Source organism: Eumetopias jubatus, unplaced genomic scaffold (assembly GCF_037043125.1).
Source record: "Eumetopias jubatus isolate StellerSeaLion01/CBP00866 unplaced genomic scaffold, mEumJub1_p1.0 scaffold_3, whole genome shotgun sequence".
Taxonomy (NCBI): Eukaryota; Metazoa; Chordata; class Mammalia; order Carnivora; family Otariidae; genus Eumetopias; species Eumetopias jubatus.
Genome location: NW_028274809.1, coordinates 95,516,810 through 95,535,781, shown reverse-complemented (window position 1 = coordinate 95,535,781; position 18,972 = coordinate 95,516,810).

The following is an 18,972-nucleotide window of genomic DNA, read 5'->3' as shown; positions in this document are numbered from 1 at the left end:
CTGTCTAGGAATTATTTAAGTTGTGTGTATAAATGTTTCAAAGAGATTTGTAGTATTATCAGATCATTGTGCAGTCATTCCTGTGAGTTTCCAGGGAAAGAATCCTGTTTGCATCCAAATATCCTCTCTTCTCCTTAAGGCCCAAACTGCCACATATATGATAAAGATCAATTATCCCCCGACTCGACACACCATTTTCCTAAGTCCATCCGCCCTGCTCACATTTTCTTTCTCTCTCACCTTTCCCATTCATTGCCTTGAGTGTATCAGGAAGGAATAACTGAATCACCAAGACGCACAAACTCCAACGGATATGGCCAGCAAAGTTGGCAAGCTGAGGAAGGTCATAAACATCCAAGGTGTAGTTTAATCAAACTACATCAAGTTCAATGAACTCGGTCTATTCCAATAAAAGGTAGACATAAAATTAGTACGCATCAAGCAAAACTCCAGCTAAATGAACAACAGGGTTGTAAGGGCTTTTCTCCATTTTGCTGGGCCTTCCGTTTATCCAGCCTCAGTTCTCTCAGCGGAGCGGAGCCCAGCTGGTGTTCACCGAATAGGAATTTCTTATCCCACACTGATGCTTCCGTTTTCCCAAACCCACAGCGGTCCCCATATGCTTCTGACACCATACTCAGACATCCAACATGGGTTTCAGCATATTTATCCTCGGCTTCCAACCATCTGAGTTAAGACACAGAGTGTATCATTTTGCTAGGGTGGCAGTAACAAAATACCACAAACTAATGGCTTAAAGAACAGAAATTTACTTCCTCACAGTTCTGGAGGTCAGAAGTCTAACACCCAGGTGTAGGCAGGGTTGGTTCCCTCTGAGGGCTGTGAGGGAGACTGGGTTCCAGGTCTTTCCCCCGGCTTCTAGTGGTTAGCTGACATCTTTGGCATCTCTTGGCCTGTACACGCATACCCCGCCCGTCTCTCCTTTTATCTTCACATGGTGTTCTCCCTGTGTGTGTCTGTCCAAATTCCTCCTTTTTGTAAGGACACCGCTCATACTGGAAGAGGGCCCATCCTAATGATCTCATTTTTTTTAAAGATTTATTAATCTGAGAGAGAGAGAGGAGGAGGAGGAGCAGAGAGAGGGAGAGGGAGAGAGTCTTAAAAAGACTCTGTGATGAGTCTGGAGCGTGTCTGCCTTCAGCTCAGGTCATGATCCCAGGGTCCTGGGATCAAGTCCCACATCAGGTTCCCTGCTCAGTGGGCAGCCTGCTTCTCCCTCTCCCACTCCCCCTGCTTGTGTGCTCTCTCTCACACAAAAATAAATAAAATCTTTAAAAAAAAATAAATTGACTACTTGTGTAGAGACCCTGTTTCCACACATGGTCATATTTTGAAGTACTGGGAGTGAGAACTTCAATTTAATAATAGAAGTAAATAGAAATTCTTTTAAATAATATGAATTTTTAGAGGATACAATTCAATCCACAACACACAGTAATATCTTTACCATTATTATTATTCAGGTGAGTCTATGGAGGAGCAATTACAATGGAAAAGACACAGGCTGTAGTTAAATGGACTTACACTGAGACTCTGCTCTGTCATATTCTCCAAGCTTCCCATGAAACAGAGAGAAAATCCTTATGAAAGAATGGTGTGAAGACAAAACAGGGAAAGCAACTTCTATAAAGAAGTAAGGACAAACCTTGCACAATACAGATCACTGACAACCGTTTATACCCAGCTAGAATAACCTGTCAGGCCAGCCCACTCTTCTAATAAAATAAACATAATACAACAAAATGAAACCTATTTCTTTCATTCCTTGTTCCCAATATGAAACCTCTTAAAAATAATTTTAAAAAATCTCTCAAATATCTCTGTTTACCTCCAAGGCTCCAAATAACCTTTTCTTTTTCCCATAGTAAATAAAGGTTTTTTATTCATGGCTGTTGTTTACCCAACTCTATAGAAAGCAATCTAAAAAGATCCTTTCTGTTTGCCTTTTTATATTTGAGTTTTTCTTTTTCTCTCTCTTTTTTTAAAGATTTTATTTCCTTATTTGAGAGAGAGAGAATGAGAGAGAGCACACGAGAGGGGGGAGGGTCACAGGGAGAAGCAGACTCCCTGCCGAGCAGGAAGCCCGATGTGGGACTCGATCAAGGGACTCCAGGATCATGACCTGAGCTGAAGGCAGTCGCCTAACCAGCTGAGCCACCCAGGCGCCCCTATATTTGAGTTTTTCTGATCATTTCATTGCAAAGTCTTGGAATGGAAGAACAGTGTATTATTGCTACCACTGTTCAGTATAAGCTAGACATGAGCAGTGGAAGGAATATCCCAAGGAAGAGTCCCAAGTCCTTGAAGGGGATGATAGAGACAAGAGATGGAGGCAAGGACGGTGATGAATAAGCTACACATCAAAAACTTGGAGGCACAACATCCTCACCTTGTGGCCTCCAAGACATTGGGGTTGACAGATCAAGAGCCATAGGTGCAGAACATGCTCTCTCCTCTTCCACCTCTGCCCCAGGGCAACCCCTGGACTCATTATAATGCATCTACACTGAGGGTACAGCACCCCTTCCCATGGAGAAAGGCTGCCAAGACATGAAGTTTAAGGTACAAAGATTGTAGGGTCAAAAACTCCCCCTCCCAACCTGTGGGAGGAGCCCCCCAAAAGACGTGAAGCAGCCCCATGAGAGACTACCCCACTGTACATCACAGCTCCTCCCAGCCCAGAGAGACCCAATAATATCCAATTCCAAAACAATCGTGGGGTCATTTCCCCCTCTTGGAACCTGCTGGCAATCCCACCTTGGGAGTGTACTTTAGCTTTAATAAACTGCTCTGTGCTTGCTACATCCTTCTGACTGTCTTTATTCTGAGCACAGATCCCCACGTAAATCTTCTTGTGGGGAACCCAGGGACCAAGATCTCCATTCATACAATGTGGACTCTCCCACCAGTAACACTTCTACCTTTATTATCAAAATTTGCTTACAGAAAAACAACATTTTTGGGGATTAAATAATAAAGTCCTCTGGGGCTGCTGGGTAATATCAGGCAGGTTGTAGACTGCACAAGAATGCCCCAACATAACCACTGAAATTTTTTATATTTATTATGACAACTCTCTAGCAGATAGTTGCAAAATCTTGTTCTACTATAAATGTGGACATTATAAAAATTTTCTAATCTGTACAAGAAAGGATGCTTTTTAAAATTTGCATGAGACAATGCATGGGCTAACACTGACCTTGCTGCTGGTAATGCTTATATAACTCTTTTAAGAGATTCTCAGGCAAGGAGATCGAAGCCAAAGGAAAAGAGCTCTGTGCAATCCCTAGCACCCATCATGTGAGGAGCTGAATTGGAGAGAATCTTCTGAAAAGCCCTGTATCAGTGTCAGCTCATGGAGGAAAATTTTAGTCAGGAGGGGTTTCTGGCTGAGTGGTGATTCTGCCAGCCCTTGATGTGGCTTACCAGAGAGAGATGGAGGAGCTGAAGTATGAATTTCTTTTTGGCAAATACTCCACCTTCTGGTTCCCACATAGGAACAGAGACCTGATCCCTGGGGAACAGACGACCATGTCTTCTTTATCTGCATCACAGTTGAATTTTCTGGGAAACAACTGATATAAGGTAACATCTGGTAGAAATCTGGCATACCGATATGTGATAAAGACTTTGACTTGGTGCCTTTTAATACATCAAAAGGAGAGTTTTTATTGTCTCAGTACAATATAGCAATCTGACCAATAGGGCCAATCAATGGACTCACTCTGCACGATATTTTTAAAAACCTAACGAGCACAAGAAGTAGAAGGAAATGCATTTGTTTTAAACATATTTTGGGTGCAGGGCACCTGGGTGGCTCAGTTGGTTGGGAGACTGCCTTCGGCTCAGGTCATGATCCCAGGGTCCTGGGATCGAGCCCCGCATCAGGCTCCCTGCTCAGCAGACAGCCTGCTTCTCCCTCTCCCACTCCCCCTGCTTGTGTTCCCTCTCTCGCTGTCTCTCTCTGTCAATTAAATAAATAAATAAAATCTTTAAAAAAAAAACATATTTTGGGTGCATATTCTGGGCGGGGATTATAAGAAAAATCACAACAATAAATCTGCAGGGGTGGAAGGCAAAATCATCTGATACATCAACACTGATGCACTTAGAGAAAAATGCGTGCAGTAATGGAGAGCAAAGCCCAGTGGACGGAGGTTTGTGAAAAGCAGAATGGAGAGAGGGAAGCAACTTGAGTTTAACAACCTCTGAAGCAGGCGAGGGAAAGGGTACCATGCAGCAGATGGGACTGAATGCTTTTTTGGGGGGTGGGGGAACTAAACCAGTTTTGAACACCTGACTTACAGTCAGCCAATCAGAAGCATCCTGAGACACAATATGAGAATATAGGTGAACATTTATAACATGGAGTTGGACTGGGAACCGGCATCACAGATAATGGTGTGAAAAGTCACATCAATTGTGATGCAGGTACAGAGGCCACTTTTCAACACGTAATGAAGAAAAAAAATTTGAGAAAGGTGGAGCCAAGTAGAGATAAAGAAACAGATGCAGACAATCAGAGAAGTATCGACGCAGAGAGCACCTTCCAGCTCACTGAGGGCTTCCTGAATCCCAGGTTCACTTCCTGCCAAGGGCACTTCCTTCCAGAGGGAGCCCCAGAGCCTGGCAACAAGATGCCCTCACTCTTTATTTGAGCTAGCCTGCATGAGTTTATGCTCCTTACAATCACAGCTTTGTAACAAGAACTTCAGGAGTGCCGGGCACAGGAGAAGAAAGTCTAAGGGGCAGTGAAGGGCTTGAGGCAGTTCAAGGGGAGATGTCCATGGGGGACAAGGAGAGAATCCGGTTATAGTTTCTGCAGCCAGAAAAGGCCCGGGATTTTTACTGCACAGACAAAGAACGACTCATTGGCCCTAAGATTAAAAGACCAGCTATCATTACAGGGCTGCAGGTGGGGGGACAATGGGAGCAGGGAAAGAAGAGCTCTCTTAAGATTCTGTACATATTGATAGGCAAGAATTCAAATTGGGGAAGCCTACTTCAGGATTTTTGTTTAGCACTTTATATGAGGTTTTAATCACCACCCCCCCCCACCAATGTTTCCACTGAACAGAAATCCCCTTGAATAAGAACAATTTTTGCAGATTATTAAAAGGGACAGTGTGAAACCTTCACTAATATTTAGAAATACATGTAGGAGAACTAACTTGATTCCTTCATCACGTTTTCAAGTAACTGGTGTGAGCTCCATTTCTGACCACATCGCATAGTACAGACAGACTTTTGTGTATCAAAAGCAACGAAAAAAGCCGGAATTTATAGATCTTAGTTTTCCCAATTTAAATACGCTTAAGTAACTGTGAAAACCGGTCAGTTTACACACACAGTCATGCCAATTTAAAACAGAAAAGTTCCATTGATATTGACCACATTTTTGGCTCCTATTAAATTGCTACATAAATATATAAAGCAGGTCTGTAATACTATATGTCTACAAAAACATAATTTTGGCAAACAAGAGTCTTTCCATTTTTAATCTCAATCTTCCTTACTCGGTCTGTATTCTTAAATATTTTAAAATTACTTTTGGTTTTAAGTATCTTATCTGCCCTCCACACCCCCATCCCACCACCCTTTTGCCATCTTGAATTTATTCATTCTTTCCTTTTACAGTGTCACGTATAAAATAGTTTGGGATTAACACAGATTGCGATTTCCAGTCTCCGAAAATCCAGCTTCCAGTTGTCAGTGGAGTGACATCTGAAGTTAAATACTATCGAGCGAGGATTATAGTGGGTTGAATTGTGGTCCCCCAAAAGATACACCCGTATCCAAACCCCTAGAATCTGTGAATGTGAGCTTTGGAAAAACAGTCTTTGTGGATGTCTGTAAGTTAAGGATCTCCATCTGTGATCATCCTGTATTATCTGGTGGGCCCTAACTCTGATGGTGAATGTCTTTATAAGACATGCTAAGAGGACAGATATGGAGAGAAGAGAAGGTTCCGAAGAAGACCATTTGAAGAAGGAGGCAGAGATGGGAGGGACGAAACCACCAGCCAAAGACTGAGCAGAGCCACCAGAAGCTCAAGAGGCAAGGAAGAAGTCTCCCCGCAGCCTTCAGACAGAGAGCAACCCTGTCTAATTTCGGGTACCTGGCCTCCAGAGTTATGAGACAAAAATTTCTGTTGTTTTAAGCCAAGGTTAGGGTCACTTGTTACAGCAGCCTTAAGGAAACTAACACAATGATTAAATGGGATCTCTTTATTGTTTATTTGCTTTTCAGTAAAGTAGTGAATCACGTAAAAAGTTGACTTTTTTTGCCAATATAATCTCTAACATTATTAAAAAATAAGTATATTGGAACAAAACATTAATAAAATTAGAAGCCAAGATAAAGTTTATTTTTGAGTGCTGTTTATTAAAAAAAATCATAAAACAGTTTTAAGTGGCAATGGTATTTGAATATTTATGTACTTTCTGGTTTTATGTTGTCAGCTACCACAACAATTGAATGAAATCTGTAACCCATGAGAAAAGATCACAACTCTAGTTATAATACACTGCTATATTCTGATATATTCTGCAAGGTAAGAGTAGAATGAAGCCAGTAGAAAGCAGAACATATAATGAGATACCATTACAAAATGCTACCAGAATTCAGACAATTCCAGACAATCTATTGAATTCCTAGTATGTGTCAGGTACTGTGCTGGGCACAAAAAGGTCCCATCCCTCTCTCAAAGTGCATTTACTCTACTGTGGGGATAGGTATATAAATAAACTGGCTAGTTTCTAAATTAATTAAATTCAGAATACAATGCCTGGGAGTTTTAGGAGATAGCTTAACTTTACTGCATTATCTAGTGATTCTGAGTCATGTTGTATTTTGAGACTAAAAATTAAACTCAAAATAACTAGGTTAAACTTAAAATGTATTGATAAAATCTGTGAAACATATTTATAGATTTAAAAATCTGATGTCTTAAAATTGGGTAACCTTGGTAGAATGCTGCATATATATTTAAAATATATATTTAAAATTAGCTGTGGGTTGCTTGACCAATAACAATCCTATCACCTATTTTAGGGCTATGGATGCATCCTTTGGCAATACAATTAGCAGTTGTAGATAAAAAGCAACTCTCTTAAAATTTAGGAGATTTATATGTCCATGGAGAACATCCAGCTTTACATATTATAGCATATTCTGCAGTTGTTGAAAATAATGTCTATGAATATATTTTAATCGCAGAAAAATAATTATGAAATAAGGTTAAGTGATAGAATCAGGACACCTAGCTACATTATGATCTCAACCATGTAAAAATATGCATAGTGATGATCTCTGGGAATTTATATTATGTGTGGTCCTGGCAGTACCTAGAATAATGCTGGATAGGTTGTTACATATTATTATATAATCAATTGTTGTTGAATATCTATTCATCATTTCTACAATAATGATTTTAGCATTTTTTTTTTTAAATAGTGAGTTCTATCCTAATTTTAACTAATAGGGCCATGTTCTCAAGGGAACCTAAAAAAAATTTATAGATAAATTCCCCTAATCTATACCACAAATAAGGCTAAAACACCAGAACCATGCATACTGTCATGTTCATGAATGCATGATCTGTCACTATTAGAGTTGCAATCCATTGTCTCTAAGTAAAATGCAAATGTCAGCAGTGAGCTCTCTGATCTGGAAGGTGACAGCCTTGGCTTGCTGCATCTCACAAAGTAGATTTCCAGCTTGATTGGTCCAGGCACATCTATAACTTTGGTGTATTATGAATTAATATTAATGTCTGCTGACACAGCTGCCTGATAGGAGGGTAGGCACTTAGTGTGGGTGTATGCATGATGCACGTGGTAAGATAAACAAAGGGGAAAACCAAAGGAATTTGGGATGGGAGTTAAGTGCAGGTGTACGGCAGGAATAAGTTCCAGACTTTTTACTGGAGGAGATAGGCCAGAGTGAGGAGAATTTAGAAGTGGGGATTAAGACAAGCAGATAGGAGAACAGAAAAATTTTTATTAGTAAGTCTCAGTTGAAATTGGGGAAGGCTACTAAGTGGTAAAAGCATCAGTCAGGCCAAGCGAGAGCTAAGAGCCGGTATTTCTCGAAGAAGAGATAGGGAAGCTCTGAAGGTTTGGGTTAGCATTTCTTTGGGAACAGAAAAACATAGTAACTGGTGTGTTCCCGCCACCCTGGTTTTCAAGTCAGTGTTCCACCTGGGCTCTTATGAAAACTTCTTTCTTGCCTCTCACCTTCATTGGCTTCCACTGCCCATAGGGGAAATGTATTCAACTCTTCAGCATTGCAAGGAAGGCCTCACTTTCACTTACCTCCCCCAAGCTCCTCTCTTCCTACAGCCTTCTCCCGGACCATCTGCACTACTCCACTCATGGCTTCCAAACCTTTCTTCCATGATCTCTCAAGTCAGCTCAAGGAAAGAGACTGTGAAATCCAGTATGCCTTCCTGGGGGGCCATGATATCAGCCTCCACTATGGCCTACACCATTTCTTCAGGGATGCTTCAAAGCTTTGTGTCTTTCAAATTAATAATCTGGAGCATTTTAGTCAAGATTCAATCCAGAGGGTGACTTTTGGTAGATGGATAGAGGAAAAGGCAGAAACCCTGGGTGTTCAGGAGGCCCCTGGTGCTAAAAAAGAGGGACTCAACTTGCAGTTTTGTCCAAGACTGGCACCATGTGCACTCAAGCCTTCTGGTGATACTGAAGCAGATCCATCCAGAAAGGCCTCCTGAGAAGCAGGCCCTGAGGAACTGGTCATCCCAGAGGCAGGGAGGAGATGAAAACGGAGGTTGGACGGAAAGTGAGGACTTGAATTAGGATGTTGGATTTGGTAACTGATGAGAAGACTGATATCCCTTTAGGTTGTAGAGATAGGGCTGTTGCAAGAAGAAAGAAGAGCTGTAGGTCACCCAGGACAGTAAATTAACAGCAATGTAGAATATAATGACACAGCTCTTGGGACACCTGGGTGGCTCAGTCGATTAAGTGTCTGCCTTCAGCTTGGATCATGATCTCAGGGTCCTGGGCTGGAGCTCTGCAATAAGCTCCCTGCTGAGCAGGGAGTCTGCTTCTCCCTCTCCTTCTGCCCCTCCCCCCAGCTCATGCTCTCTCTCTCCCTTTCTCTCTCTCAAAGAAATAAATACAATCTTAAAAAAGACACAGTTCTTCGGCAGCAATGCATCCTTATTTACTCACCTGGCCACACTTCTCTAAGAATTTCGAGTGAGTTGTGAGGAAGAGAAAGATTATTTTAGTTGTGGAAGTAACTGACCAGAGTCACGTTGTATGTGCCAATGGAGGAAGATTTCCAAGCCCAAAGTGACATACCACTTATCTTTGAATAGCTTTGAACATAAAATCATATGACAAAAACCACGCAGTGATGTGATTTGTCAATTATGCTTCAGAGAGCTAAAAAAGTCCTAGGTTTTGACTAATAAAAGTGGTGCTGCAAAAATTCCTTTCTAAAACAAATAATGTTAACACTGAGTTCATTAGGATTGAGCCATTTGTTTTATAAAGAAAATGAGTAATAGATAATTACAGAGCCATGCATCACTGATTATTAGTGACAACTGGTATTTTCACAGTATTCAAAAAATACAGAAATTGATTTAATTAAATTTACTTTAGCCAATACCTCATAAGAATAAAGTAAATGGCCTGTGGCAGACAAATATGACCACATGGCGTTGTGAGTTATTTCTTGCATGCGTCACTAAAAGTATTTCGTCTAGCCACCAATGTTTTATTGAGTTTGTAAAAATCTGACTGTCTAGCATTTAACATGAGACTCTCGGTTCAAAACGACTATATTTCACATCCATGTGAAATGTATTAGATTTTCAGGAGAGTCCATATATTGATGTAATTCTAAGAACTCCGGGCTGACGTTAGCTTAAACAGTGGGTGCTGCAAACAGTTTTTGTCCTGCCGCCCCCTTGGCCACATGCTGGCCTCTCAGGCATCCCCACTCTGGGCACATTCCCTGGGATCCTCCAAGATCTCTTCCACCTCACCTCCACCAGCCTCGGATTCCCCTCTGAATAAAATGGATCAAAGAGGCCTCGTGTCATTTCAGTTCATCCTGCGTCGCCTTTCAGAGGGTAAAAAATGAGAGCGTTTAACCAACGCATTCAGTCCCTGGGGTCCCACAGGGGCCCCGCAGCTGGGCCGGCAGTGTGTGCGGGGAGGGGAGCTCCCCCTGGCAGACCTGGGCTGTGGACGGTCCCACACTTGGCTTCCACCTAGGGCCTTCCTGTTCTGCACACCCGGGTGGCCTGAAGCCCGCTTGACCCACCTTACCCCGAGTGTTCTGAAATGAACGAGTTGAGAGACCGGCTTCGGTTTTGTCAACATTTTGACCATGACTGGGAGGAAAATGGACATTTGGGCTCCCTGTCTTATTGAACTATTGAAATAGAGCCCCCAGTTGAGCAATTTTTAGCAAAAGCACAGTAAAATGAAAAGCAATACTAGGAACTAAAACTTTGTTGCCGTTTTCATTTTATAAGCGGAGAAACTACCTCTCTGTATGCTTGAATTATGTCAAGGGAGGTTGTTGATTGTTCTTCCTTGCAAATGACTGTCCTTTTCTCTTAATTTTGGGGATATTCATATATACTTTCTTTTAATAAATGATGTTAATGGGGGCGCCTGGGTGGCTCAGTTGGTTAAGCCACTGATTCCTGATTTAGGCGCTGGTCATGTGAGATTGAGCCCTATGGCATTGCATCAGGCCCTGTGCTCAGCGGGGTGTTTGCCTGAGATTCTCTCTCCTCCCCCTGCCCCTCCCTGCTCCTGCTCTCTCTCTCTCTCTCACTCTCTCAAAATAAATAAAATCCTTAAACAAATAAAGGATATTAATAGCAGATGACCCCTTGCCTTTCTCCCTCCAGCCATCATTTTTCCTTCCAGATTACAGAACTGACTTTCAACTTGACCCCTTTCCATCAATTCTCCAGCAGCATTTAAGTGCTCAGTTAGATCATGCAAGTGAGGTCATTTGGGGGATCACCACCAATGCTCAGGCTTCCCACTGTAGTCAGAACTAGATTCGAACTCTCTAGCATGAACTACAAGGCCAAATACAAACTGATCCCTGCCTATATTTCTTGCTTCATCTCCTACCAATATTTTTTTTTTTAAGATTTTATTTATTTATTTGACAGAGAGAGAGACAGTGAGAGAGGGAACACAAGCAGGGGGGAGTGCGAGAGGGAGAAGCAGGCTTCCCACAGAGCGGGGAGCCTGACGTGGGGCTCGATCCCACGACCCTGGGATCATGACCTGAGCCGAAGGCAAACGCTTAATGACTGAGCCACCCAGGCGCCCCCAATATTCTTTTTTAATAAAATGTTTTCTTTATTTCAGAGAGAGAGAGGGAGGGAGAGACACAGAGAGAGAGAGAGCAGGAGGGAGAGGGAGAGACTATCTGAAGCCAACTCCACGGTATAGGCAGAACCTGACTCAGGGCTCGATCCCACCATCAGATCATGACCCGAGCCAAAACCAAGGGTCGGATGCTTAACCAACTAAGCCACCCAGGCACCCCAGCTACCAGTATTCTTGTTTGTCATACCCCAGCTACACTTACCTCTACGTTTCTTAGCCATGTCAACTTAATTCCTACCTCAGGACCTTTGCACTTTCTGTTTCCTCTTCCAGGATCACACCTCCCCCAGATCTTTGAAGGCCTGTCTCCCTAATATATTAATATCTTAATTGTCATATAGGTCTCAACTGTCCCCTAACCCCAAACAAACCACCAATTTCCCCCTGGTCCCCTGCTTAATTTTCTTTTTACCATCTGCCTCTATCCGGTGTTCCTATATTGCTGCTGTCTCCCCTTTTAGAGGTATAGTTCCATGGGAGCAGGGGCTTGTCTCTCTTCTTTAATACGGCATCCTAGTATCTACAACAGAACATAACATAGTAGGTGCTCAATTAATCTTTATTGAGTTAATTAATTAATGACAATTGCTTTCATAATATGTCCTTTTTGGTAAAACAGAAAAAAGGCCACCCTTTGACAGGACCCAAACTTTGGGGGACTAATTTGCAAGTCTATCAAATCCCTGATTTGAAGATCCACTGTCTTTACAAAGCACCCTCTACAAAGCTCCGGCCTATTATCTTTTCTCCTCATGTTGGGATTTTATTTAATCACACGTGTCATCAATAAATCAACAGCAGCATCTCAAATTAGAAGCCGTGCTGAACTGTTGAGGGAGATTTTAGGCAGTTTTACCTTAGTATTGATACAGTGATTCTCTTCTCTCCCAGATGAATGAAGACAATTTCCCTTCACTTAGCCCAATTGATTTGCACTAAAAGAATGAATCATTTTTGATGTGTCCTGGGGAGTGGTTCTGGAGAAAGGCCTTGTGAGGGAAAATAAGAAGAAGCTCGGAGCAGGGGAACTGGGTGTGTGGGGAGCAGGAATCCAGCAGGAAAGCACTGGACTCCTGGGTCAGAGGGGACAAGCTGTGACACAGCGGGAAAGAGAGGGAGCTGGGAGGGCTTTGCAAGGAACCTCCCCATTTTACCCTTTTACTCAAGGCTGGGTCTGTCTTGTGCCCTCTTGGTGGACACCAATTTGTTAACAACAACAACGACAACAAAACTCTTAATAAAGATGGAAGGAACAAAGGGACAGAGGGAGGGAGGGGGGAGAGAGAGAGAGAGACCAAAAATAGGAAAAAAAGTTCAGTGAGAAAAGTTTAATGATTAATTAGGTTAATAAAAGATCAAAGTCAGGACTGTGTTTGTGGCAGGAATGCGCTTTCTGCTGAGTAAACTCAGGCACTCAGAGTCTTGGGCAGATACATGGAGGACACTGGAGCATTCCCAGAGACACTGACCCAAGCCACAGTGTAGCTCCTTAACCTCTAAGCAAAGAAGCAAAGTCCATTTCAAAATCCACCTGGCCCTCACTTCCAGGAGGATTTGCACTGTTCTTATCAACCTGGCTCTTTTCTCTCCCACTGAGGGTAGGGGTGTCTTCAGTCTTTAGCACCATTTTTAATATGAATCCAACCTTTCTGACAACTCCCTTGAGCTCCCCTGTCTCAGCTCCAACATAAAGAACACTTACTGAGTATTCTTCCCACAAAAGAAAATGGACCATTTCTGGGCCCCAAGTTCATACTCTAGTCACTCTGTTCTGCCAAGGAAGTCAACTCATAGGAGAGCATCTGGCAAGTGCAGGAGCCTGAGTCCTACGATAAGGAATGCTTATCTGCCAGGTATTTAAGATGAAATAGGGCTCCAGGAATTTCACCTTAACTTGCAAGGAAGGAGATGCTATTGTTCAGGTGCTGATCAGTGTAGACTTCCAAGTTTTCTTAGAAGCACCGGTGTTTGCTCTCAGGATAACTACGTTGTTTTCCTTTAGGACTTGTCTGTACACCATGAAAACAGAGAAACCAGACTAATCCTGGTCCCCCTTGTTGGCTTCTTTTAAAAACTTGAGTGGTTTGTAGTCCAAACCAGATTTGTCCAGTTTCCATTGAAGAAAAATCCATTTACCACAGCATTCAAAACAATTTAGCAAGCCTAGGAAGAAGACTGGCAAGGGATGGTGCTGGGGGCTGAGACCAGGACTGGGGCCTGGTGGGTGGGTGGTTGAGAGGGAGGGGAGGCAACCAATCACATTTCCTGACCCCAGAACACAGGTGACTCAGGCAGTCTGCTTAACAAGCGGAGCCTGGGGCTTCTTTGGAAGAGTCTAATGCCATGACTGAGCGTCCCTCCAGCTCCTGAGCTGACTGCTGTGACACATGCATCAAACTGTGACTATCCTGAGAAAAAATACCCCATTAGTGTCATCCCTGAAAATGCAGCCATTTCTTAAACTTCAAATCGTGGAACGATAAAACCAAAGTTTGCTGTTAGACAGTAAATTAAAATCCACACGCACAAACACTGTATGCAGACACAAGGGAGCCTGATTTGATAGTGGTATTTGGGAGGGGGAAGACTAGAGGGTTTCAGGACTGGCCAGCATTAGGATGGGTGGCTATAGTCTCAAAATTCTTAGCTGCCCTAATAGGAGGGAATCTAGGCCAAAGGGAACCCAAAGGCAGATCATACCCCAGCTATCTACCTGGGGTCACAGACTTCATGAGCTAGCCCGTTCTATAAGTGAAAAATCTGAGGGCCTGGAAAACTTAAGTAGTTTGCCTAAGGGTGCCCTGCCCATGGGGGAGCTAGGACCTGGGTCTGGCCCCTCAGTGTACTTTCCTGTCTTCTTCTCACTGCTGAGTGGGGGCAAAACTCTGATTGGAGGTGTGACTACAAAGAGGGGAGTCATGGAACCGTTGGTCTCTCCCCTCCTGGAGGTGTGGAGCCCAGACGGTGCTACCCCAGAACAACAGTGGGCCTACTATTACTATTTGTACAATGGATTTGGGGATGGCCCAAAGTCTGTGTTCTCTTTGTGTGTAGTATGTGTATTTTTTCAACTCAGTCTGAATGCTGCTCCACGGTAAACTTATATGCTCTCTGAGGCAGAAATCGTTTCTCCTCTCTGAGACTGAGAGCCCCTCAAGGCCAAGGCCTTTGCTTTCCACGTTTCTGATTCACTCCCATCCTGCAAATGGATGGCAATTAACACCTACTTGTTAATACCTACGGAACGTACTGGCATTGACATCCCATTGGTGACTAAGGAGACAAAGAAAGGCCTATGACTTACCTTGGAGGGTGATAGAATGTACACTCTTGGGAGAAGTGTAAAGCACCTCCCACCGCCAGTGACTTTGGAATGTGCCATGGAACTGGCGTGGAGCAGTAAAGTGTGGGCAGAAGTCACTGTGTGCCTGTTCTAAGCAAAGCCTTTCTGCCTGCCCCTCTTGTGTTTCTGCCTCCCACATGTGAGCATGCCCCCAAAGAGCAGATAGGGCTGTGACTGGAGTCTGGGCTCTGGGATCATAAGATAGGAGGAGCCGGCCCGTCCTACAGGGTGGAGTCAAGCCTAGCCAAGCCGGGCAAGGACCCAGCAGAGCCAGAGCAGACCCAGGGAGCCATGAACGACAAATAAGTGTTGCTTGTTGTACCCACTACATTTTTCTGGGTTGTTACCACAGCAAAAACTATTATATGGAATCTCTCTTGAAAGATGTCTGCCATACAGCCAGAATGCTATGAACTGTCCTCAGGCAATTTGGTCACACAAAACATGGAGGTCCTTTTTGGCAGATAATGACATCTACCCAAAAAGTATGACCTTGCTACTGAGTTATAATGAAAACAAACCTAGATCAGCTGTCCCTACACATATGTAAACATTTATTCAATAAACATGGATTAGCCAGCAGACGTGAAAATGGTCCTTAGAACCTGTTGGGCAAGTTCAAGGAAACCCCAGATCTTGGTCCTGTGTATGTTCCTCTCGTTACCTGTCATGAAAGATTTTCTAGACGCAGACACCAAACATCCCAGAGGCAGCATGCTTTTATCCTTTGAGTGGAAGTTGGGCAATTGTAACTCTTTGTAACAAGGCCTGGACAAAAGACTTACATGAAACAACATTCAAGGACCATCCCCAAAGAGCAAGCCACAGGCCTTACTAGTCTTCAACCCTGTTTATGCCTCAGTGCTGAATCAAACAATCAATCAACCAATCTCTCCCTCCCCCTCCCTCCCTCCTCCCTCCCTCCTCCCCTCCTCCTCTTCTTCCTCCTTTGTCTTTCTCTCTCTCTATATATCTATATATATATGTCTATAAACATATAGATATCTACCTATCTATATATACAGACATATATCTATAACTTACGAGATACACACATATACATATAATATATATATATATATATATATACACAAATATACATACAACTAATCCACAGAAATCAAATATTGATACCTTGAACTTCACCAACGAGATCATGTCTAACTTCGTCAAGCTTATTAGCAATTCACTAATTTCACAAATAAAAGCAAATGCTGACATTCACAAAACCTCAGGTATTAACAGATAGGTAGCTGGCTGAAATGCGTGTAGAAGCTGCCCCTGGAGTAGGACTGACATCTCTGGAATGAAAATTCTCAGGAAATCTGCTTGTCCCTCAAGTTGAAATTTAAACTAGTTAGCGCATATATAAAATCACACTGGTCTAAAATAGTTTAAATTGTGGACATCGTAACATGGAGATTACTCTCCCTGCTTTGTCCCCCAAAGATATCCAGACTTCTGTGCCCAGGGTTAGGATGTTCCCTGCCTGTGCCAAGCTGACTATGGAAACCAGCTCAGGAATTCATACCTCAAGCCAAGATTACAGCAAACAACATGAAATAAAAAGAAGAAATAGTGTGAGGCAGATTTGATGACCTAAGACTGAAGAGTAAGTGTTCATGGCCCCAAATCAAGCAGAGGAAACCTCAGGGAAGTAGTCAGGTAGTCCAGAATGCATTAACATTGTGCTACAGTCTGACTCAGATAGAATATTCTCTCTACTCCTCCTGCTGGGCAGCCAAAAGAGGTCCTGGGGTACCTTGTCATCCTGTGATGTTCCAACAGGCTGTTACAAACACAACATCTATGTCACAATAACTACAAGTGCACAAACACATTTCCTACCTCATCAGTCTTAATAGAAATCATTCATTCTCTGACATTGACTGAATACCTTCCTAGCCAGACAGTCGACACAACACCACAGATCCAAGTTCAGACAGTCACAGGCCTTGTCATGGAGAAATGTACAGAACTGGGCAGGGGCTCTTAATCTGGGGCCCGTGGCTAGGATCCATGGATGGGCTTCAGTGGTCTATGAATGCTCTGAAAAGCAAGGCCCTCTGTGTGTCTGTGTGTGTACTAGTCTAGGAAAGTCTATGTTGTTCATCAGATTGATAAAGGAGCCCATGGTTCAAGAAGGATGAAGAAATGTGTGTCCATGGGGAAGCTTGAAAGAGATAACTTTATAATACATGCATTCACTCCAACTTTGCTATGGAAGATCAACCTATATGGCTGACCACATAAAACTAGACTTGGTATCAAAATGCCCAAAAAACCCCTTAGACATAATAACTGAAATAAGGTAAGAGCTTATTTAGGAAATGTCCTCATAACAGAACTAATGACTAATAAAAGTGGTACTAGAGATGCTATAATAAAGGCACCTCTATCTTCTCCATTATAAAAGTCAATCACAGACCCAGTGAAGTGAGGGCTCAAGGTTGCTTTGAAATGTGGCTATACCCAGGGCAATATAATGACTCTCAAGCCTCATTTTACTCTCCATTTGCCTCTTCATGTCAAGTATGAAGTGGAATGGGCAGAATTTATAGCCATGATTTGACAATCTACTGCACCATGTTGGCTCCATTGGCCTAGAATATACATCAAAGTTAAGATAATTAGTGCACAGGTAACAGGGGTTCAGCAAAGAGTACGGCTGATGCCTATGAAATTCATGGCCCAGGAAGTTATGTGATATTCATTGTGTGGTTTCCATAATCCCTGCTACATCCTCAGATAGCCCAGTTTGAGAAGCACAGATTTAACTTCTGTGAAGTTCAGTTTCCCCCATATATTAAATGGGAATAATAATAATACCTAAATCAAAAGTTTCTTGGGAAGATTAAGTGTCACCTATTGGCTAAATCACAGAACGTACTCCATCTGCCCAATACTTAGCCAGTGCTCAATAAGTATAAAGATCTACCTGCACCCAAACTTCCATCCAGATATGTGCAAAGCTTGGTCCCCAGCTCTGATGTGCAGCAGCAGCCTCCATGGGAAGTGGTTAGAGATGCAAATTCTCAGGCCCACCCCAGACTTCCAGAATCTGAAACTTCAGGGCTGGAACCCAGTGAGAGTATATGACCAAGCTCTCCACACAATTCTGATGCTTAACTGAAGAACCGCTGATGTGGAGAAGTAATCTCAATCACGGCTGTATATTAAAATCACCCTGTATGCTTTTTCAAACTATTGATCCTCACATCTACCCCAGACTAAATCAGACTCCTGGGCACTGACTGTTAGTAAAAGATCTCCCAGGGGTTGAAGTGATGTACTTTAAAGCGCTAGGGGAGGTCCCTTTCTCTCCCCTCCCGCAGTCTGTGATGGGTACTGGAAATCCCGTCATTATAAAGTCCTCCCCTTGTGGATGCAGAGCTGCCACACCTAGAAGGCCTTGGACAAGTTTCCTCCATTTCTGTTAGTCTCAGTTTTTTCACCTACAAAATGGAGATAGTAATAATCCCTACTGCATATTGCTGTCTGCAGATGTGAGAACCGAAGTCCGAAGTCTCTGTCACTTGCCCTGTGACACTTAACAGGAGCGGGAAGAACAGGACCCAGCCTTTGCCACGGCCTCTCTGCTGCGGAGCCAGGTATAGAAGTGAGAGGAGGAGACATACCTGGGGTCATGAAGAGGGCTTCGGTAAACTTTATAGCACTTTTGGCTTAAGTACTGAAAGGCAGGGCTGCCGGGTAACGGCTGGAGAATGTACCATCCGGAAAGGTGATGACAGCACTTGCAGGACTCAGGGGGAGGCATGAGGGGCAAGGAGAAGGATCAGCAGAAGGAAGAAGAATTGCTGTTGTGCATGCCAAAGGATGGATTCGCCACTCATTTCCACTAGGGCCAGGAGAGAGGCAGGCAGCACTGACTGGGACCCATGGAGACTCTGACTTCAAAGTCAAGTTGAGGACAGGACTTGAAGGGATAGTACAAAACAGAATGGGGCAAATGCCTCTGTGTCCTCTGGTCTCATTGTGAGAAAGGGAAGTGGGACCCAAGGACAATTTAGCTCATTTCTCCTAAAATTGATTTCTTTTGCTTGGAAGGGAAGGAAGCATAATCCCAATCATCCATTCGTTCAATAGTGTGGGAGCCCCAAAATGAAGTACAGTTGACCCTTGAACAACATGGGTTTCAACTGCGGGGGTCCACTTCTATGTAGATTTTTTTTTGGATAGAGTACAGTA